This window comes from Epinephelus fuscoguttatus, linkage group LG9, assembly GCF_011397635.1.
Source record: "Epinephelus fuscoguttatus linkage group LG9, E.fuscoguttatus.final_Chr_v1".
NCBI lineage: Eukaryota > Metazoa > Chordata > Actinopteri > Perciformes > Serranidae > Epinephelus > Epinephelus fuscoguttatus.
In genome coordinates, this window is record NC_064760.1 from 10886827 (window position 1) to 10910628 (window position 23802).

The 23802-nt window shown below is 39.0% G+C and overlaps 1 long non-coding RNA gene across 1 annotated transcript in view; it reads left to right on the plus strand.

Annotated features, from left to right (window-relative positions):
- The first annotated feature begins 405 nt into the window (after window positions 1-405).
- The window catches only part of LOC125894058 (uncharacterized), a 36829-nt gene continuing 13432 nt past the window's right edge, over window positions 406-23802 (plus strand). Inside the window, exons 1-4 of the long non-coding RNA XR_007449996.1 lie at window positions 406-472; window positions 795-821; window positions 938-1106; window positions 14365-14460. This is a non-coding gene — a long non-coding RNA (uncharacterized LOC125894058). The remainder of the gene's footprint in view (window positions 473-794; window positions 822-937; window positions 1107-14364; window positions 14461-23802) is intronic.

Sequence of the window (23802 nt, forward strand, 5' to 3'; positions counted from 1 at the left end):
ATGTTTTGTTCTACAACATAAAATACATAATTTGTGAACTTTTAAGCTTCTATGTGTCTTTAAAAAAAGGCAAGTGCTAACAAGTGGCTTAATAAGAATGTCATCACACCAAAACACGGCTTTACAGGCTGGTTGTGGTGGGGATGTTATATCGTGCAACAGTATTTTTATTTTTATTTTTATTTTTTTAATAGCTTAATTTTAGCTTTTTACTTCTGGCGGTTGCATTCAGGCTTCAATAATCATGAAAGTGGTGTTCATTTGTGAAGATTATCTTGCTAAATAAAATGTGTATTATTGTATTATTTTCTGCAATGATCCAAAATCTCACTCCCTTTTTGACAAGGGATCTAATGCGATACTAACTTCTGCATTGGTCTACAGGAAAACATCATCCCTGAGGCACTCCACTGGAGGACTGTTGACTGTTTCATTATGGTCTCCAGTCACCTGAGGCAGCACTGAGCAGCAGGTAAGCAAGGAATAAATGATGAACCATCTTTTACAGCTGCCATTTTGACATGTCATACAGGAACAACACAGGTTCAATTAATATCATCAAGAAATACATTCCACTCCAGTTGCAGGGCACTGCTACTCTGCGTGCTGGCTCATTGGTATGGCTTACTGGGACAACTTACAGGAACTGAGCCATCATAACAAAATTAATTTCACTTGACAAGTCAAAATGTCAGCTGTCAGAAAGGTCTTTTGACTTTAATGGAAATCACTGTAACCTTATCAGAGTAAGTTTTGCTTTTTGTGACTGACATTCACTTTTTTTCCTCCTGTAGATTGCTGAGAAGTTCACTTTCCCTCCGGTAAGTTTGTATTTTCAACATTCTTCCATTAAATTACTCGATGAGCATTGTATCTGAAATGAGTGGATTGACTGCGCAGCACTTATAGAACTAGTAACATCTAATGATTCACACAGGTCTGCACGATGGCCTTTGTAACCTGGCAGTTTTCTCTGGTTGCCCTCATTATTCACACCAGTGCTCGGACTTGACCACAGCTGAAACCTGACTGTGCTGTTGGCAGCTTAGGATCATGGTGACTTTTCTCAAGGGGTACATTTACTGCGAAGATGCCGGGAAACTAAGGTAAGTATTTGCTGCTTGTGCTTTTAGTAGATGTTACTGCTTGTGCTTTTAGTAGAGGTCTTGGCTCAGGACAATCTGTTTGTGCTTGGCAAATGTCAGCAAGCTGACTAAGCTGCCCTTGTTGCTGACTGGTTGTCAGTCCACTTTCTGCTTTTCTGCTTTGAGCTTCACAAAGACTCACTCTTTTTAGAGGCATGCATTTGTTGCAGGGTCTTTATGGCTGCCCTGCAGATGTGCTTGTAGTGGTTATTGTGCCTTCTGTCTGCTTCTCTATAAAACGACTGCATCTACAGGTACCTTTGAGTAGTTATTTTTCAAAGGCTTATGTAGCATTCAAGCTATTTAATTTTCTGTGTTTGTCATTTGCATTATGCCTTTAGGCTTTTGATATCAGTAGTGAGATATGAGCATTCACATTTGAATTTCCATATTTTCACACTTATGTACTAATTTGGTCTAGAGCATAGTTATCCTCATTTTGTTGACATTATCATGGCGTTTAGATTAGAGATGTAAATGGCAGTTTTGTGATAGGCTCCATGGAAAATATGGCAATTGTCACACGTAGGATGTAAGTAGTCACATTCACATTTTTTCTCCAGATACTTTATATTCAGTCAAGCATCAGAATTGGCATTTATTCAGAGAATTGGTTTTATGTGCTTAATTGGTCTTTATGGGATCTAAACTGCCTATTTGGCTAATTTTCATGTAGGTGAGAGGGCCTTGATTGTCTCTTTCATTCACTGCATGCACATTAGTTATACCATATTTCCTTGTATAAAGATATTATTAGTATCTTTCTGCATGTTCATTTGAGAGTAGTCAGCACAATTACTGAGCTATGTCTCAAAAGAGAGAGGCTTTGCTGCTTCGATTGTGTGATGTTTCCAGAAAGAGTAGAGCATAGCTGCACGACCACAATAATCAGGCAGTTACTTGATGTGTCCGACTGATCTGATGTTAACAAAGTACATCAAAAACAAATAAAAGCTGAAAGTCCAAACAGCCGTGTCCCAGTTCAGAGGCTGCAGCCTCCAAAGGATGTGCGCCACAAAGGTTGGTTCTCTGAGAAGATCTGAGGTCTAGGCTGAGCTGGCACCTCTTCCCAAAATGAGACAGTCTAACCAGAAACCAAAACTAATTGTATGTTCAGACAGTGAACCTCTTCAACTTGTAAAGTAAAACAGAACAGAAAAAAATCCAAGTCAGTTAGTTTCTCAAACGAAAAGAAAATGTAGGTGTAGTTAGCTTAGATGAGTTTGAGGCTTGAAGAATGTCAAATAATTTAACAAGCTGATGATAACAATAATAATGACAATGATAGTAATAATAATAATTAAAATATAGATTAAAGCTCCAGTCTTGAGGATTTAGGGGAGATATATTGGCAGAAATGGAATACAGTATAACAAATATGTTTTGTTTTTTTTTGTTGTGTGTGTGTGTGTGTGTGTGTGTGTGTGTGTGTGTGTGTGTATGATCACCTAAAAATAAGAATCGTCAAATAAAAGCGAATGCATTTTCATTGCCTTAGAATGAGCCGTTTATATCTACATACAGAGTGGGTCTTTGTCTATAAGGATCGCTGTGCTCACTGCCGTGTTTCTACAGTAGCCCAGAATGGACAAACCAAACGCTGGCTCTACATTTGTGTTTTCATGTCAGCCACTTTAAATAGCAGCCCCTCTGCGACGAGCTGAACAACATCGGAAAAACATAGATCTTTAACATGAAACTACTTTCAGTGTTTTTACTAGTTTAAATCACAAGGTTCATTTGTTTTGGAGAGGAGGAGACCTCTATGGATAATTCGACTCCCAATAAAAAAAACTCCTGAACAATGAACACTAAAGGAATTCTCACCAGGAGTTCACGCTTGGCATATGGGACAAGTTTCAGCCGTTTTGCAATCTGTAGTTGTCACTGCTAGATGCCACTAAATTCCCACACTGCTACTTTAAGTCAATAAGATACAAATTTTTGCAGGAGCACATAAAATGACAAATATCACTATCACTCAACTGTCCAGAAAGAAACTTTACTGTGACTCAGTCGAAGTTGTAGATTAGCCTGAGACAGATATAAATCATCAAGACATAGTAATGTCAGTTGTGAAAGAGGCAGGGAAGGTTTTGTTTCCTTTAAAGGAATGCAGGAAATAGAGGACTGGCTCCCTTTGTAATGGAATGTACTGTAGCCCAAATGTATCATGATTGATTACTTTATTTGTCTGTATGCTATAAATAAGGAGCAGACAATCAATACAGAAGCCCAGAAAGGGCTCACTGATTTTTTTCTTTCCGCTGTGCATGTATCATATGATGGCAGTTCAGTGCAAACCTGCGCTCCATTCCTTGTTTTCCCTGCTGGGTTGTGTTCATAAAAATAAATTGCATGACCGTCTAACACAGTTCACTCATAGCTGCTGCTCAATGTAGAGATTATTGGCCTATCAAAGAGTGAGAAAATGATGAATGTAAACCTTTAGATTTAATGCTTTGGATTTTGATTACAAGTCGCACATCATACTAAAATTCCCTTGGAGAGCAGTTTTAGCATGAAGTCATCAGTTAAGTGTCATCTTTAATCATTTGAGCATATAAATCAATGTTCCATCAGTCCTTTCCTCGTCTCCTTCAATTTACCTCCTGGTAAGAAGCAGTTGATTGTGAGCGAGTGAAGGAAACAGGCTGTGGTGGGAAGTTTTGGCACACTCTCCGTCATACCATATGGCACTGCCTTGACACTACATACCTCATGCTGGGTATGGAATTTTTCTTTGAAGTTCCTGGAATAACATATCCCGGCAGAGGAGGCAAAGTGTCCCTCAGAACAGAAAACTTGATAGAATTGGATCCTCTCATTTCTTACCAAACAAGAACAAAGCGTGGGCCAGGCGGAGGAAACTAACAATATAGTCTAACCTTGAGACGTGGACGCCAACAGCGTGCCCTCTTTTACATTATTCATATGAAAAATACAATTTTCACTTATATTTTATTCATTGGTTTTTCCTTAAACAATGGGAAGTCCTCGTGTGATTTTTGACAGGGGTATCTGACGGAGAGAAAATGGATGAGAGAGAGGGAGAGTATTATTACTTTCACCTGTGTTATTGATCGAAATTAAAGAACAGCCGCTAAAAGAATAGCTTTTTAATAATAACTTCATCAGTCACCCACGTCCTTTCAGGTAGTTTCATAATGTCCTTCCTAACAGTCTCTGAGGGCATACACAATGTCAGTACGGGTGAGTGCAGTGGCATCCTAAGAAATGCATGTGTAGATATCCCAATGCACAATGTCTGCTTGCTTACTGTTGGACAGCTGCTGACAAAATGTTGTTGCAATATACAGGAGGTGATTCAAACTATAGCCAGAGTGACACTGGATTTTTGAAGCTGTACTTAAATAGATATTTGATTTTAAAAGAAAAATACAGTGTATATATATATATATATATATATATATATATATATATATATAACTACATATTAGTCTGTAGTCTTTTTTTTGGTTTTGTTTTTCCACAAAAATGAATATTTCTCTTTTGTTTTTAAAGAATCATAACCACTACAGCTGCGTTTCTTTAGTTTTCACTTCCCCTCAGTCCTTGCTGTTGTGCAATAGCACATGTTGCATAGAGGCCACTTGGGGAGCAGAGGGAAAGTGGGCGAGGGTTTTAAATCACACCTGCTCTTGTACATTTTAAGCCCGAACTATCATGGATTGACCGCCAGTTGTAGGCGTAGCACTATACTGCTTATTACTCATCATTAGTCATCAGAAATACTTACAGACTCATTTCAGTGATTTGAAGTTGTCTTCTGTGGATAATCAGCTGCATCAGTTTGTGATCTGTTATCATAACTACTATTGCTATAGGTAAAAATCCTCTATAACAAAAGATAATACATGACAAGCTGCACCAGTGGTACGAAATGGTACACCCTACTGGTCTCCCAAGTGGGCATGGTCTCCTCTCCCACCTGGTTTGGCGGTGTAACTGTAGTGTGGATAGATGAAAGTAGATTCAAAACAATATATATAGTACAAATTTAATATTTGCTCATTATTTTGCCACTCAAAGAAACACCCATTATTATGGTTTTAATTTTGGATTTTTTGATTCATGGTTTCATGTACGGTATGAGTCTATTTTAATTTCTGTTTATCCAGTTGGAAAGTATGTAAGTTTGTAGTAGAAGTGGAAGAGATTCAGTATTGCCAGTTCTTGCGAGAGTGGGTTGCTGAGACCGAGACATGTCTTGAAAAAGTTTTATTTTCTCCTGATTCGTCTCTCAAAAATGCCATTTCAGTGTCAGAATGTTTAGAATGGTTGGGGCTTGTTAAAAATGAGTCCAGCATTTACTTGAGTGACTCTGGAGCAAAGGACACAGTCATAATCTGTACTCATGTTCACTTTTCCAATTGGAATGAATAGACTCAGGACCGCAGCTGGTCTCCTAAAGGAGCGGGGCAGTGGAGAAACCCACAAGAAAAAGATAGAGGAAATGAATAAAGTAGGCTGTGTCTCTGTATCACTAGTCTCTGCTCAGGTTCATCCTCTCCTTATTCTGTGGTCAGCAACTTCTAGCTAGTTTTATAAACCTTCCTGCCACCGAACCATGGATGTATTTTCTTGCACCAAATGTATAACTACAATGCATTATGGGTGATATACACCTCTATACTGGTCATTGTTGTTGACCTGCTCCCTCAGCCCTGCAAGGGTCGATCTCACCAAGTTCTCTTTATTTATTTATTCTTTTCATTTTCTTTAACACAAATGGAACAACACTTATTGATTTTTTTTTTTTAAAAATCTCTTTATTCACTTTGTGTACAAACAGAAAAATAAAGTGTTAACATCAGACACAGGCAATTTGTTCAGTTTTTAAATCAAATTTTGCCCAACCATCCATTTCCCACATCTCTTGCAACTCCCCACAACCCTTCCCTCATTCTCCCCTCCATTATCCTATCCAGACAGACCTCCCCACCCACCAGACCCTGCATCCAGGGGAGTGAGCAGCCAAACAAAGAGCACATGAACATGAGCAGAGTACATGGGATGTGTACATATAAGCAATAACTGGAATTAAAATCAAGACAGAAAAATAAATAAATAAATGAGAGTCCCCAGGTCTTGCTGTAAAAATTTTTAGGTCATCTTTTTAGGCGAAACTATTTTTCTTATTGTGCAGTGCAGAGATTCCCCTAAAGCCAAGTGCCAAGGGGAAGTTGAACGACTAATGAAACACAGCCAGTATGTACTGAGCAGGAAATTTTGTATTTGAAGAATAAACTCACCACTGCTGTAGCTCAGAGGTAGAGCAGGTCGTCCCCTGATCAGGGGATCAGTGGTTCAATCCCCGGCTCCTCCAGTGTGCATGTCAAAGTATCCTTGGATGAGATACTGACCACAAAATTGCGCCTGATGGCTGTTCTATTGGTGCGTGAGAGCTTGTGAATGGTTATTGAGTAGGAGGTTGCACCATGTATGGTAGCCTTGGCCACCAGTGTATGAATGTGTGTGTGTGAATGGGTGAATGTGACATGTAGTGTAAAAGCGCTTTGAGTGGGCGAAAGACTAGAAAGGTGCTATACAAATGCAGTACATTTACCATTTGCTGTCTGGTGGACAAGCTATGTAATGGAGACACTATCCATATTACCAAAGACAAATATTTGAAATTTCTTTGCAGCAGCATCCTGTCTAGCAGCTGAGTTATACACTGACACTCACATCAATACCACATTACAAACCAGTATCAGCTGATTTGTGTTGTCCATCCAATTTATTAGTCCACCTGTAATCCAAATAATATTGAGGTAGCTAAGAGAATTCAACAAGACCTTTATAGAAAGCATTGTTGTATTATTTAGAGAAACAGTAGATGTTTATTTTAAGTCTAGTGGTTGAGTTTCTCAAAATAAAGGGTGTTGAAGTTTTGATGTTTCTGAATATAAATGACAGGAAAAGGCTTCTTTGGTATGAGTAGAAATAAAGCTCGTCTTTTAAATTGTATTTTTTTTCACCAGTTCTTGCTCTTCATTTTGAACAAGTTGGATGCACAGTGTCAGCATATGAATCTGAGCATTAGGAGGGGACTTTATTTTTGTTCAGAAACTTAGAAAATGTTAATTGTTTGAATACTGAACATGAAGTTCTGTATTAACGAGGTTGCAGATGCTTAGATCGAACAGTTAATGTCTGTGATTATTCAAGGTAATACCATCTCAGTAAGGCTTGTTTGTGTCCTATAGAATTGTATCCTCTTGTTTCTTACCAAACAAGAGCAAAGCGTGGGCCAGGCGGGGGAAACTAACAATATACTCTAACCTTGAGACATGGATGCCAACAGCATCAGTTAATGACTGCATTTACTTGAGGGACATACCATCTCAATAAGATTTTTTTTTGTCAAATTGTTTACACAGATTAGCAAGTCAGCATTTTTAAATGCATCCTCTTAACACAGCAGTGAAGTCAGAACAAAAAAAAAATAAATCCACACAAACCCCAAGAGTTTTTCTAATTTATCTTGAATGCCAGCAAAGTCAATTAGCTCTTTTTGTATGTTTTTTCCATGGTGTCCAAAACAGATGGTACGAAGGTTTGTCCAGAGACCTGCCTTTGTAAAACAGTTGCAAATGAAAAAGTTCAGATGGTCGCATCGACAGGTCTGTTGAAAGATAAGTTGACTTTCAAAGGCAATAAATAGGGTAAAATGCCAGCTAGGGAAGCTGCGATACCAGCTGTCAGCCACAAGCACAAGAAAAATGTCTCAGTTCATGGCTGGCACTGGACACGTATTCTGTCCTGTGCCAGCCATCAACAGATCTGTCCTAAGAGAATACATCACCTAACAACATCAGTGCTCCCACCAGGAAAGTTTTTTACATGAAGTCACAAAACATACTGGAAAAAATAGCCCTTTTTTTTACCTTTAAAGCATAGCCAAGAATTCCCTATTACCTAGCTAATTGCGAATTTATTTTAAACACCTTCTCTTTCAAATTTAGTGACCAACTGTGCTCTTCACTACTCATGCAATAAACAACTGTTGACTGGCTTTCACGAGTTTTTGTCAATGAGAAAAACTTGTTTACATAAGTGAATGAAATATTAATTAATTTAGACACAGTATTGCAGCAGTAATATACAGTACAGGCCAAAAGTTTGGACACACCTTCTCATTCAATGCGTTTTCTTTATTTTCATGACTATTTACATTGTAGATTCTCACTGAAGGCATCAAAACTATGAATGAACACGTGGAGTTATGTACTTAACAAAAAAAGGTGAAATAACTGAAAACATGTTTTATATTCTAGTTTCTTCAAAATAGCCACCCTTTGCTCTGATTACTGCTTTGCACACTCTTGGCATTCTCTCCATGAGCTTCAAGAGGTAGTCACCTGAAATGGTTTTCCAACAGTCTTGAAGGAGTTCCCAGAGGTGTTTAGCACTTGTTGGCCCCTTTGCCTTCACTCTGCGGTCCAGCTCACCCCAAACCATCTCGATTGGGTTCAGGTCCGGTGACTGTGGAGGCCAGGTCATCTGCCGCAGCACTCCATCACTCTCCTTATTGGTCGAATAGCCCTTACACAGCCTGGAGGTGTGTTTGGGGTCATTGTCCTGTTGAAAAATAAATGATCGTCCAACTAAACACAAACCGGATGGGATGGCATGTCGCTGCAGGATGCTGTGGTAGCCATGCTGGTTCAGTGTGCCTTCAATTTTGAATAAATCCCCAACAGTGTCACCAGCAAAACACCCCCACACCATCACACCTCCTCCTCCATGCTTCACAGTGGGAACCAGGCATGTGGAATCCATCCGTTCACCTTTTTCTCGTCTCACAAAGACAGTGGTTGGAACCAAAGATCTCAAATTTGGACTCATCAGACCAAAGCACAGATTTCCACTGGTCTAATGTCCATTCCTTGTGTTTCTTGGCCCAAACAAATCTCTTCTGCTTGTTGCCTCTCCTTAGCAGTGGTTTCCTAGCAGCTATTTGACCATGAAGGCCTGATTCGCGATCTCCTCTTAACAGTTGTTCTAGAGATGGGTCTGCTGCTAGAACTCTGTGTGGCATTCATCTGCTCTCTGATCTGAGCTGCTGTTAACTTGCGATTTCTGAGGCTGGTGACTCAGATGAACTTATCCTCAGAAGCAGAGGTGACTCTTGGTCTTCCTTTCCTGGGTCGGTCCTCATGTGTGCCAGTTTCGCTGTAGCGCTTGATGGTTTTTGCGACTCCACTTGGGGACACATTTAAAGTTTTTGCAATTTTCCGGACTGACTGACCTTCATTTCTTAAAGTAATGATGGCCACTCGTTTTTCTTTAGTTAGCTGATTGGTTCTTGCCATAATATGAATTTTAACAGTTGTCCAATAGGGCTGTCGGCTGTGTATTAACCTGACTTCTGCACAACACAACTGATGGTCCCAACCCCACTGATAAAGCAAGAAATTCCACTAATTAACCCTGATAAGGCACACCTGTGAAGTGGAAACCATTTCAGGTGACTACCTCTTGAAGCTCATGGAGAGAATGCCAAGAGTGTGCAAAGCAGTAATCAGAGCAAAGGGTGGCTATTTTGAAGAAACTAGAATATAAAACATGTTTTCAGTTATTTCACCTTTTTTTGTTAAGTACATAACTCCACATGTGTTCATTCATAGTTTTGATGCCTTCAGTGAGAATCTACAATGTAAATAGTCATGAAAATAAAGAAAACGCATTGAATGAGAAGGTGTGTCCAAACTTTTGGCCTGTACTGTACAGCATTATAAACAGGCCTTTATGAAGTGATTATGTTTTTCATTTCAGTTTTGAGACACTTTTACTTTACTTTCACTTAAAAAATAACATTAAAACAGAAAGTTGATACATTTACCATAGACAAAATTATCAAAGGGGCTCTATGCAAAATTCAGAGTATATGAGTTGTTTGCACACAGTTCTCAACATGGAGGTGACTGAGCCAGCACTAGCAGCTAACGGTGCTAACATCATAAACAGTGCTTAATGACTGCAACAATGTTGGCAGAGTTAACAGTGGTAAACAGGGGGGAAGCAGAAGCTGGGCGCTATGCTGTTCTGATATCAGCAATTACCGTGGTATGAGCATCGTGCAAAGTGGCGGTGATAAGCTAGTCACTGGGATACACACATGCATTAACATGGACTTGTTGACGGTACAGTTTACCACTACAAACTACAGAGAAACTCGGATTACAACACACTTAGAAGTCTCTGCTCAGGACACCATTACTCCACTATAGCTTGCACTAAGTCCTCCAGCCCATACAACAAGATAAGTTGTATGTTCATACCTCTGAATGCAACCTACAGGAATATTCCCTAAATATGGTGAACCTACTGGTGAGTGACAGAATAGCTGTGAGTGTAAATGGAGTAATTTGAGTGTTGTGGAGGCTGACTTTTCATTATGCTCATGTTTTCAGGCAACTTTGAGCAAAATGCCTACATTGCATTTCACTCTATGCAAAATCACTTCTGTCCATACTCAGTCCTTTACAAAGTTTTACATACTATACACATATGTCAGAAATGTCAATGCCTTTCAATAACAAGACCTTATTTGAGCCAATCCATTGTATAAACCGTGCAATTTTTTTGAAACATCCAGTCATGTCAGCTCTTGAGATCATGTTAGCAAATCTGCATAGTCAGTCAGCCATCTACAGAGGCTTCAGGAGCTTAGATACAGCTGTATTATTTGTGATTGAATGTTTGAGTCTCCTGCAAACTGGGATTTGAGGCCATCCAGTATTTGCTTTTTCATTTAGTTGAAGCTTGCTGAACAGACTGTCAGACATGCCGGATTAAAGATAAATCCATGCATGCACTTCTAACTAACAGTCAGACTTCTAACTAACGGGAAGACGGCGCCCAGTTAGATGTCATGTACACTGTGCTGCAGCTCCCGGTGCCTTGGGAAAAAACAGTAGCAGAGAATACTGTACAGTGTGGACCACCGCATAATGGTTTGTTGTCAAGATCCGATCCTGTCTGTGGGTGGATGAGTTCTTGGGAGAAACTATTTTCTCTTACAAAAACTCAGGTATACTCAAGGAATAAAGAGCCTATTTCTGTGTGCACAGCGAGACACAGTATACTCTGCTACATCTGCTTTCAGACAGATTTAACGTAATTGTTGCATGAATATTTGAAAGCTTTCCTGATCTTAATTTAGTGCTATATGCCAGTATTTCCGTAGCTGCAAACCTTGGATCTCCACCTTGTTTTACATTATACAGTGTTCCATTTGCCAGATCTGTTTTTGTTAGCATCGTGTGTCCTTGATAATTGGTAGTAATTGAGTAATACTCCGTTGATGGCATGCAGCCCAGACATATTTTTCTCTGACGTGCACTTGTCAGATAAAAACAACTGCCAACTGACGATGTATTCTCCGTAATGTAAGCAACATCTGTTTAAGACAAGAAAATATATCATCTCAGCCTAGTCAGTGTGTGCCCTCCTCACACTGTACTCTCTATATGTACTAAGGTATAATGTACTCTCTTATGTATGCTGCAGTTTTATGATAAATGACGCAATAAGTTGTAGCTTGTTTGCCGAATATATGAAAAATGGCAACAAGAAATTAAATATCACTCTTATTTACTTTTCATTACACTTAAAGGAGATTCATCTTTTAGGACTCAATTTGAATAAAGTTGAACAAAGGAGGCCCCAACACATCAATGGAAAAGATTGGACTTTGGGATTAATTTAAAAAATACATTAAAAGTCCCTCGCAAAGTAACATCTGGGAGAAGCCTCCTTAATTCTATTACTCATGTTTCTGTGCTGCTCTCTCCATTTATCAAAATCACTCTTCACCCCTCTTTTTGTTGTCACAACTGATAAATTTAAACATCTGGGTAAAGGATTTCCGATGCAGTCCACGTACTGCAGGTCTATTAAAGTCACTCTGCTGGGAGGGGAAAGAGCTGTTTAGACGAAGGGAAGTGACAGAACAGTGCTCATCAGTAGCTTTAGTGATCCAGCTAAGTCAATCACAATGTAATTGTGCCTCTGATCCAGAGGATGGGGCTGAAGCATTAACCACACAGTGCTGTTCTGCTATTCTGTTTATGACACAGTGTGTCTAATGATAAAGCTGCAGCCTTGTACTTGCATGACACGGCTGATTGTAAATTGAATTGCAGCTCACATCGAGCCGACTCCTAGATGCTTTAAATCAGATTTCCAAGTGGCTAAGGTGTAGTTGGCGGCCCACTGATGTGTCTGAATTGTTTGAATAATGGTAAAGCCTCCATAACGGCATAGTGCAAAATGAAAATGAGGTGGATGTTGGACTGTTCTCCTGCTCACATGGAAAACTCCATGATTTTTTCCAGTACAGTGGATCCAACTATTGCAAAAACCTGATCCCTAAACATCTTCGAAAGATGTTTCAGGGGGGTTTGAGATGTCTTTAGAAGAGAAAACGTCTTGGTAAATGTATCACGAAACCACAGGTATTACTCTGGAGATTTAAATTCCTCTTCACGCATAAGAGAGCAAGAAGAGGCACTTTTTCCAGCATTGGCAGGGGCACGTCTGTCTTTTCTTTTTTGCTCTCTATTCCCTGCTGCCTGAGAAGTCCTGATAAGACACACAAGTATCTGGGGAGGAGTAACCTCAGCATGCTGAGGTGGGATTCAGATTGTTTGATGGAGTGACTGATTAACTGTTTTATTTATTTTATTTCATTTTTATTTTTGAACTCCCTGCATTGCTGTGGGAAGCTGGCCTTTGAAGTTGTGATGGTTGGTGCCATTCCAGTTTTTCTGCCAAGCCACTGTGTGTGATGGTAGGGATTAAATTATTTCTGTCATTGTATTACTGGCAGACGCGTAATTTGCTCTCAAGCACAGCCAGTGTAGGGCCACTCTCAGAGCTATAGTGGCAGAGCTATATTGAGAACTTTTTTTTTTCTGTTGCAGAAAATCTATGCAAATTCGTTCATTTTAAACCTATTTGAAAATTGCAATCCAGAATACTAGATTACAGCAAAAAAATCAAACAGCATTAATTATAACTTTTGACTTAAATATCCCCTTTCACTTTTGCTTCAAGACTCTAAGTCCAAAAGCCAATTATAAATTAGATACAGTTTTAACCTAACCATTGTGACTGTCATAAGCCTGAGAAGAGTCTTTTAACACTCTTAGATAAATGAAACGTTTTTATTTAAAGGAACTACTTTGTGTTTTCTAGATTCATTCAGTATTCCCAACATGAGTTTATCAGTACCTCAAAATGTGTTATAACACAGATACTGTATACTTTGTAGTATTTATCTTCAGTCGTAAAAAAATTCAGCTTTACTATATTTTATGTGGCATTTCTAACAACGCTGTGGTTAACATTATGTTGAGGCACAAGACATCTTGGTTATGGTTAGAAAAAGATTATGTTTTGGCTTAAGATACCCACATTTGGTAGCACAAAAGCAGCTGGAAAGGTGGCAACGGGTCACTAAAAAAGATCCGTGTATGGCGGCACAGAAGACATGAGAGAAGTGGTGACAGGTTGCTAAGTAAACATCCACATTTGGTGGCAAAAAAGCCACTGGAAAAGTCGTAGCGGGTCACTTAAAAAATCCTTGTATGGCAACACAAAAGACACTGGGAAAGTGGCAGTGAGTCACCTAAGAAACACCTGTATTTGGTGGCACAAAAGCTGCTGGAAAAGTGGCCACCGGTTATGACAAAAAACAACAGTCTAACAGTGGTCTGCAACTCGGCAGCTGGCAGCCGTCTCACCTAGGTGTCACACCATCCACCATCACTTCCAACTCCCAGTGACGCAGCTCATGTACTAAGCCACCTTAGAAACGTTGATATGATACACATAAAATGTACAAATGTAATGTATCCATGGTTTGCCACCATTTTAATAAACAGGATAATAAAATTAAAATTAACAGTGTGCTAAAATTAATAAGTCTTTTTTGAGCAGGTGAATGTTAAGAGATGATTTAAAAGATGACACTGATTCTGCAAGCTTAAGGCAGGGAGCTCCAGAGCTGAGGGGCCTTGACCGCAAAAGCCTGGTCGCCTTTATTTTTCAGCCAGGACTGAGGAACAGCCAACAGTGCTGTAGCTTCAAGGACACGGGTTTAGCCGTCGTTCAGCAAGGAACATTTCAGTCAAGACCAAAGGAAAAGGTTGCTGATATTCTATATTTTTCTTATTGTCCACAGAGCTCATGAAAGGACCAATTCCAACAATGAATCATCTGTCTCTTTATACTTTCTTACTTTATCCCCAAGCCCATTGGTTCCTACTGAGGTCCTAAGGTAGGTCACAAATATATACTTTAATTTTTGAATTCTATTTTTTATATTCTAAATCTTCTGGGCACTGGTTTTACTCAAACAGGAGTAAATGGTGCATTTGTTGGGGACGTTTGCTGCACCAGTGAGTATTTAAGTCAGCAGGAAAGTGTATGTGGGATGGTCTAAAAATAAACTACAGTGGCCGTCGTCATGGTATTGAAGGAACATGTCACACAATTTGTCACCCGGTCAGCCCAGTGTGGCTCATTGATGTGTTTCTAATAGTTTTTGGAGGTAAGCTGGCTTTGGTTACACAGGCAGTCAGTTGTTTGTCTTGTTCTTTTCATGCGATTACTTGACAATAATGAAAATACAGAAAATCACCAGCCTTATTTTGTTTTTGTTTGTTTTGTTTTTTATGTAATGAGCCCCACAGTTCAAGTACGATTCTCCAGACTGTCATGCTTTATTCCACTGCCTTTTATTAGGCACTGTGATGAGGGCAGAATAACTGCAAACAACTGATGAGTAAATCAGGGTGTATCTGAGGGTTGTTGTGTGATTAAGTGATTCGTTAAATGGACTTGTATTGAAGCACTGTGCACTGTGCTGCTCTGCTCTCGTGCTGTTCATTCATCTTCAATATTAGAACATTGTTAGAGAACTTTTTCACTGAAAATCAAAATGCTGAAGTGTTCTTAACGAGTTGAGGGACAAATATAAATGCTCCTCCACCACTCTCATATCAAAAGTATTACTTTCCAAGATGTTACTTCAACGTCAACCTTTCTGTAGTCCTCCACGTAATCCTCATGGTTCGGAAACTTAATCAGAGCACAGTATTCAGTGTTTGCATTGTGTCTTGATGAGTTTGGGGTCAAGGGCCTTTGTCGATGACTTTGTATCAGTGTTTTACTGTACTAAAGAAGTAACTCTTGGAAGCCCTCAGTCACTGGCTCACTGAGGGAATACAGCCTCCCATTAGGGATTGAGCCAACTACCTTATTAATTAGCCTTTGCAGCTTTAGGCCAACCTGCTAACCCATTTAATGAGTAAATAATTGCTTCTTAGGTCTTATGTCATCATGTCTTTTATTAATATGGGAAGTTATCTCAAAATTACTCTTGAACCCTCGGAGTGCCAAAACGAATTTGGAGCAGAGGAGAACTTGGCCCAAGGATCTTTCTTTGGGCTATAAATCTTGGAGGATTGGTTCCAAAATAAGATAAATTCCGATTTGATTCCTTAAGGATTTTCAAGAATTGTCGAAAGACTTTTTGACAAGGGATTGTTATCAAATAATTGGAAAAGTACATCCAATTTAAATATCTTTCTACAACTTGTACAAACAGATAAATGAAACGTTTGGCTCCCTTTCAGTTGTTATTCCTTCCTTGTTTTCACTTGCAAACTTGCACACCACTGAGCCTAATAGTTCATTTATTTTACTGTAATCTAATGAATTTAATTATATTTATACAAATAATAATGACCATAGAAAGAAGAGAAAGTCACATGCACAGTGATAAATAGATTATCAGTCCCTGGGGTCAAACTATCAGGAGCACTGGAGAAAAACAAGTAATTCTAGTAGCTCATATCATTTTACATGTTGACTTAACTTTAAACAATTCTCTAAGGCCTGACTGGCTCTTTACTAAGCGAGTAATAGCAATCCCTCTTTCCACTGCAAATCAATAACTTGTCTTTCTTGGGCTATAGTCGACTGATTGATGTATGACAAATCAATGAGGGTTTTTATAAAGTTGATATCTTTGTTACACTGCACTGATGAGATGTCAGTCATTTATGGGGTCAGCATAGAACTGGGTTCCTCTGCAGTTAATCATATCATCAAATGAATGTGTTCGTCTTTAAAGGAACAGTTCAACCCAAAATAAAGATACATATTTTTCCTCTAAACTGCAGTGCTATTTATCAATATAGATTATTTAGGTGTGAGTTGTTGAGTGTTATCAGCCATACAGATGTATGAAAAGAGCCAGTAAATTGGCCATTTCCCAAAATAGCTTTGCTCATATCAACACACACGTTTTCACAGCTGGTGGTTGGCCTGGTAGCTTCTTCACTGATGCTATCTACCTCTTGGCTAGTAGCGTTAGCCTCCTGGCTATCATTCGCCTCTTCAGCCTGGCTGGGAGCAGCTTTCCAAATTGACTGGAAAAGTTGGTCATTACATTATTTGCTTTTAAATCTCTTTCTGACTCCCTCTTTTGTCTCTTCTTGCATATCCATTTATAGAAAGGAAATTCACTCCAACTTAAGCTAATAGTCAGTTTAGAGCAGTAAATTTATCAGGTCATGTGGCCACCCAATTTTTTTTTATTTTGCAACAGTTGCATGCAAAAATAAATAGAAGCTCATACCATTTTCAGGAGAGGGGGGTTTTCATTAACAAACAGGATACTTTTTACTAAAGCAACGATAAATACAATCTTTATATTTGTTGTTTTGATATGTAAATGTGAATATTTGATTTAGAATAAAATGTGGTTATCATTCCTTATATTTAGGATGAACATGATCATTGCCAGCCTCCATGGGCCTCGCCTACTGGCTGAGCCCCAGAAACTTTTCTTTTTATTCCCCTCCCTTATGGGTGGGACCCTGCTCAGTGCACCGCAAAAACATATTTGAAGAACTCAACAGCAGTGTCTCATTCCAGAAACTACGACCCGATTCCTCAAGATAACCCACAGACCTTCTTGTGAGCAGTTTCATGTAGGAACTATTTTTAGGCATCTCTATGGCTGATGTCTCCAACACTTTAAGAATCTAGATTGATAAATTGCACTACAGGTAAGAGGAAAAAAATATATTTTTGATTTTTGGGGTGAACTGACCCTTTAATGTTGATGTACTGTGTTGTGGCTGACTAAGTTGCCCTCTAAGAAGATTGGCAGTCTGGGACTGTTTAGGTGTCTGTAAATATACAGACACGGTGTGGTGTGGGACGTTTTAAGAAAGCTGAAATATATAAAATATTTCACATCATATTTGTTTCACTTTATTGGTATAAAAGAGGACTTAAAGTGAACAACGATCACATTACTTTGAATTGCTTTTTGTCAGTTTGATTAAATTTTGGTGGCAATTATGTAATACATTGTAATGATGCATATTGTCTGCAGTTGAATTTGTTATAAATTAACAAAATTAACTAGTTAATGGATAAATAAACAAATCAAATATGCCCATTTCACTGATTTGACTTTCTACTCCACAGCTCGGATAATGTGACCTCCTTTCTCGTCGCAGAAAATGTATAAAAGGCCTGAAAGTTATCGCTGGTGTATCTGTTTCAATCACCTTCTCGCCTTATAAAATCTGCACTTCATTTAGCTGGTAAAGTAATGACCGTCAATGGGTTTGTAAATAACCTACTTAGAGGACATTATGCTGGAAAATGTGCTAATTAGCAAGAACAATGCTTGCACTGGCTGTGTAAAAGCATCTAATCCGTGTCCTCTAAAGCTTAGTGCTTGTCTTTAATACGTCAGAGTTCATTCTCCAACATTGTCAGGGTGAGGGAATCATTTCTTTAGTGTTTGTGCCTGGATACTGATGCCAGGAAGTCTTTATGCCTGTGTTCATGCTGCAAGGCCTTTTAGATTAATGTGTCCAAGCTGAATAAAAAGAGACAAAAACAAACAAAAACATGCTCTCAGTGCGTGCCACGCACCACCAGAAAGTGTTACAGCAAGTGCATCCGCTCACCTTTTTTCCCTCTGGATAAAACTCAGATGTTTAAATTATGAGGGACGGGAAAACATGCGCCGGATCAGTTGGGTAGTCTTTTGAAATGCATGAAACATTAATTAGATTTTTGTTTGGGTTTGATAAATGGACAGAATATCTGAAAAAAATGATTACCACCCTATTACACATACTATTTAGTCATTTCCATTGTTGTTTATGCATGATTTACTTTGATGAAAAGTATCATTCAGCTGTAGAGGGATTTTTTTTCCCGAGCTGTATCATATTGAACTGTGAACGAGCGTACATATACACAGGCATTTTTGTATTCTGAACCCCGTGACAGTGTACAGGTAGTGATAATAATTCAACAGGAAAGCTGTTGGCAAGCTGCAGTGTGTCTGTGGACAGTTCTGAACAGTAGAAAATGCTCTTTTGCTGCTATTCATGCTGATGCCTAACAGCTATGACAACAGCTGCTTTTTGACTGGCTGGTTATGAGGCAATTTGTCAAGACTCCTGACAACTTAGACTAGAAATTCTGCAATAGAGGAATGTAAGTGTCAGTCCAGGCTTTGTAAAGTAGACAGGCAGCAAGGAGTCAAGATGTGGCGCTAAAGACTGAATGAATTTCTGACCTGTCCTGAAGGACTGGTGCTGTGGATGTCAAAGTGTTTTCCTCTACGCTAAAATGCACGAGTGATGGACATGTAGTAAGATTTTCTTTAGGGAGAGAAATCACTTCTAGATATGGTTAAAGTGCATATCAAATGTGAGGACTTTCTGCTTTTTCCTGTTATATACCATTATTGTGTTATTTAACAGAGAATTTAGTCATCACTTTAATGTTTTCACCTTTTCAGACCATTGTCCTGCTTAGCAGATTTCTTGCCGAGAGTTATATGAGAAAGTCATTAAGGCTCTCCATTTTAAGGCTGCAAATAATGATCATTTTCTTTTTTTCTTTTTGAAATGAACTCTGCTTCGATCTACAATATGTAAAACAAAAAGCCAAGTTCCCAGAGCCTAAAGTGACATCTTAAAAAGGAAAAGTTTGACTTTTTGGGAAATACATGTAGAAATCGAAATAACTAAGAGTCTTCCCATCCAAAAAGAACTTAGATGAGAAGACTCTCATACCTGTAGGCTTAATATGCAGCAACTGCCAGCAGTTGACTAACTAAACTTGGCACAGAGACTGGAAACAGGAGGACTATTTCTTGGTCAGCACCAATAACTTCCTGGAGTCTCTGCTTTGTTGCTGGCAAGAAATGATAATTAATTCGGCACAAAACTCTCTGTAAAACATAGATTTAACATTTGTATTTTCTTTTCAGTTACCAAACAGGATATTATATGTTAAGTGGTGAGTGCCAAAGGTGGATTTTGTTACTGTTGAACAGAGCCAGACTATGCTTCCCCATTTCCCATTTTGTGCTTTGCTAAGTTAGCCAACAGCAGTGTTAATTTCATAAAAAGCCTTTTTTCTATGACTAAGACTAAAGCTAAAAATAAATCTTTGATAATGAAAACGTGGTTGAAGAGACAAGATGGGCTACGGTTACATGATAGCTTCTCATTCGGAATGAAATAAATCTGAATGAAATCATTCGGAATTAAAGTCTTTCCAGGTAGTTTACATGGGAAATATTCATTCCGAATGAGGGTTTACATGGGAGATCAGTTCAATCGCCTTTATTCAGGTCTGCGCAAGGTTTGGGGCAGGGAAGGTTTCTGATTGGATAGGGGGCGGGGCAGATGTTACGTGTTTACGTTTACCGGAAGAAAACACTGTAGTCCTCGCTCTGGATAACAAGATGTTTGACGACTCCGTTCTTAGTGCCTTTTTCGGGTGTGTTTTGCTTATATTCTTGAAGCAGCAGTACGACAACAACCTTGCTCTGCTAATGCTTCATCTGTTGAGGAGGAGAAGGGAGGTAGAAGGTCGAAGAAGGGAGATGGAAGACCGTGCTGTGGCGAATGGAAACCGGTGAGTGCAACGAGTCCGACTGCTCTATCTCAGCCTGTTGCTATGCAGCCCGTTGCTATGCGCGCTATATACGTCATCGCGCCAGAAGGGCAAGGAAACGAGCATGCGCAGAAAGACCGGAATGAATTTAAAGGGGAATGAGGGTATACATGCACACAAAATTCTTTCATTCAGAATGACAAACGGAATAAACCACCCCCTTTAATCGGATTTAATTTTCAATCGGAATGACCGTTTTTCAATCGGAATGACCGTTTACATGACCACTTTTAATCGGAATGGCCTTTCATTCCAATTAAAAGTGGAATTAAACTGTGCATGTAAACGTACTGATGGTATTTAAATGTTAGTGGTGGGATATTTGACCATGTCAGGTATGAGATCAGAGCACCAATGGGTTGGTAGATGCCAGGAAATAGTCAGGAGCAGGATGTGTTGCTGGCCTGAGCCAAAACTGAAAATTTACTGTAGTTTAAATCTTTAGATCACAGACTCTGTGGGAGGACATGAGTTTAAACCTCTGGACTAACATGTTACAGATTTTGAAAGAATCAGACTAAAATGAAGTTATTTTTCTGCTTCAAAACAGTGAGATTGATAAGTCTAAGTTTACAATGAACCAGGGAACATATAGCTGTCTAGTTGTCTCAAATTAAATATCTGTGGTTTCAAAGGTTTAGATTTTGAGCTTTCCAAGTGATGATCACAAAGCGTTCACTCGTAAATCATCCTTTAAACCTGTCAACAACTCTGCGTGAGAAATGCAAGTTTGTAAATGTGTACAGATTATTTGTAGTTGTCTTACATTTCAACACTTGATGCCACCTGTCACCTTGAGTCCAATGACTGATACCTGTATTAATCTAATTGAAGTTAAGAGAGAAAACACTGTGACTAAAAGTAATGACTAAGGTGTAATACCTTTTCATGGACGAAAACTATGAAGAATAAAAATGACTCAAATGTGGCTTAAACTATTAAGCATTGTCGTCTAAGGACTAAGATGAAATCTAAAATAGCTGCAAACAACACTGTGCAGCAACATGCTGTAGGGTCTTATTTATATTTACCTCCCAGACAGTCCTGTATACATGCAGTATGTGAAGATGGCTGCTCAAAGCTGTCATTGTTGTGGAAATGGTTGCTTGAAATGAAATATTGACTGGATTGTTCAATGCCAACTATACTTTGTGTATATTTCTTTGGAGTGTTTAACAACCCACCATCATCAGAGCTGTGAATGCTTCATATCTTTAAGTGTTTATTTGTTGTCAGTGGATTTCCATTCGACCATGACACACTTCTAAGATTGACCTTTATGGGATATCGGCCTTTTCTTCACGGATAACATAATGGCTCAAACATCGTGTTTCAAACTCATTTTTTGCTCCACAGAGTGTTTAAAAACACTTGGGAAGGAAAATTGAATAGAATTTATGGCAAAGTAATCGAATCATCCTCAGAACCTTCTGAGCGCTGACCACTGTTACCACTGCTTCCTCGAACACAACCAGTTCAATTGAAGTTAATTAGAATGAATGTAGCAGGAATTATTTGGACGATTGAGACAAACAACCAATCTGTGCACCGCGATTGAATTGTTTTGTTGGCAATAGAGCTTCCAATCAGGGTTGGACACCTCTCCTCTCCCTGCTGACTTCAGATACCAAAAGACAATGTACGCTCATTTGCTTAGTAAAGATTTTTTTTTTTCAGCCATGCTGATTTCCAAATTCAATTTAAGGCCAATTTCTTGCCAAGCTAAAGAAAAAGGTCCTCTGGAGTGCTGAGAGTCCCTGTTTTGATCATTGCTTTCTTTCAGGTTGGAGAGAGAATTATTGATTAGGATTCAATTGAAACTGTTGTGAAGGCGAGAGGTCCATTTGTTGAAACTCGCTGGCGTGCGTCACTCCAGATAATGAGGAAGCATAATGAAGCATGTTAACTCTGAGTGCCGTCATCATCAAAGTCGGCAGCGACTGCACTTTGATTGGCACCTGTCGCCCAAATCAATGGAATTGACTAACATTTATGCCTCACCATCTGTTTTATTGTCGTGCAGTATGGGGTTTTGAATGAGTGGGAAGAAGCTATGATAATTCGCTGTCTCTGTTATTTATATATTTATTTTTGACAGTTACGGGAGCCTAAATGAGCATATTTTGCACTGTGGGAACATGTCATTTCCAGTTCTTCACACAGATGAAATAATGCGTGATGTCATGTAAGAGAGAGCACAGAAAATCGCAGAGATGTTTGAATCTCCCTCTGTGCTGTACTCTCACTTACAGCAGGAGTGCTCTCCTGTCAATCTGCCAGTGGTCAGATCACAATAAACTCAGTCGCACAATACGTTAAAAGAAATATTTCACTGCTGGAAAGATGGTCTTTTCATAAAGCTGGACTGTCTATGCAGTAGATAGATGCCAGTTCTTTGAAATTTGTGGTAAATGATCAGGGAAAACAGAGAAAATGGGCTGTTGGCATTTGCTTTTGCTCAAGAGGTAGAAAACCTACAACTCACAAATTGCTTTGCACCGCACCAAACCAATAAATGCTGTCGCTGGTGGGTGGTATTTGGGGCGTGCCATATTATCTTGTTCATGATAATACCAGTTTAATTTTTAATAATCATACCATGATACTCGAAATATTTCGACTTATAGACACACCAACGTCATACTGTTACCCACAGCAACAACAAGCATGGCTGAAAGCAAAATAATTATCGACTCGGCTGTGGCTCCAAAAAGAGGAGCAGCTTCAGTAGTGTGGAATAAACTATGGTGTCCTGGATGTTTAATGAACAGCCCCGGACTTCTCAGACTCTTTAAGTGAGTTACCACGAGTTACCCTTCTTGTAGAGGGAACTCATTTAGTGGCTCCTCCGGCAGCAGCACAGCATCTCTCCCTCTCCCTCTCCTCCTGTTTATTTAACTATATATTTGTAAATACTATTGTTTAAATTTCTTATATTTTCACGTATCTTTCCTCTCCTGCAAGGAGCACCTGTAACATAAATAATTTCCCCTCGGGGATCAATAAAGTATTTCTGATTCTGATTCTCTCTCGCCATGCGCACACGGGAGTCGGTGTCATCACGTGATTACACCTTTATTACCAAAGGTGTAAACCTACATGACGCTCACAGCTCAACAAAAAAAACTACATATATGAATGTGCAGTAGTTATCGTAGCATTTCAGGCTGTCACAGGTTACAGTGTGATGATTAGAGACAAAAATACAACTCAGTCATTTAGGATTTTGCTCAAAGAAGGATATCACGTGTTGATTTATATATATATATATATGTATTTATATATATATATATATATATATATATATATATATATATATATATATATATATAGATCCTTGGGTACATTTTTTGTTTTTGGGAGCTGTTTAAATGTGTAATTTGTGGTAGATTTTATTTTGTTGAACTATTAATATTGTATACAGAATCTAAATCTCACTCTGAGTTATTTTGGTCAAAATTGAAATCACGATTATGCGGTGCACGTGATGACTTATTTACACGACGGCATGTCATTTCTGTCTCCACATGGTCGCGCGTTTACAATTCTCTGCTCTCAGCAGAGAGTTCAGTTCGGCCCTGCTGTGTGCGCGCGCGCACACACACACACACAC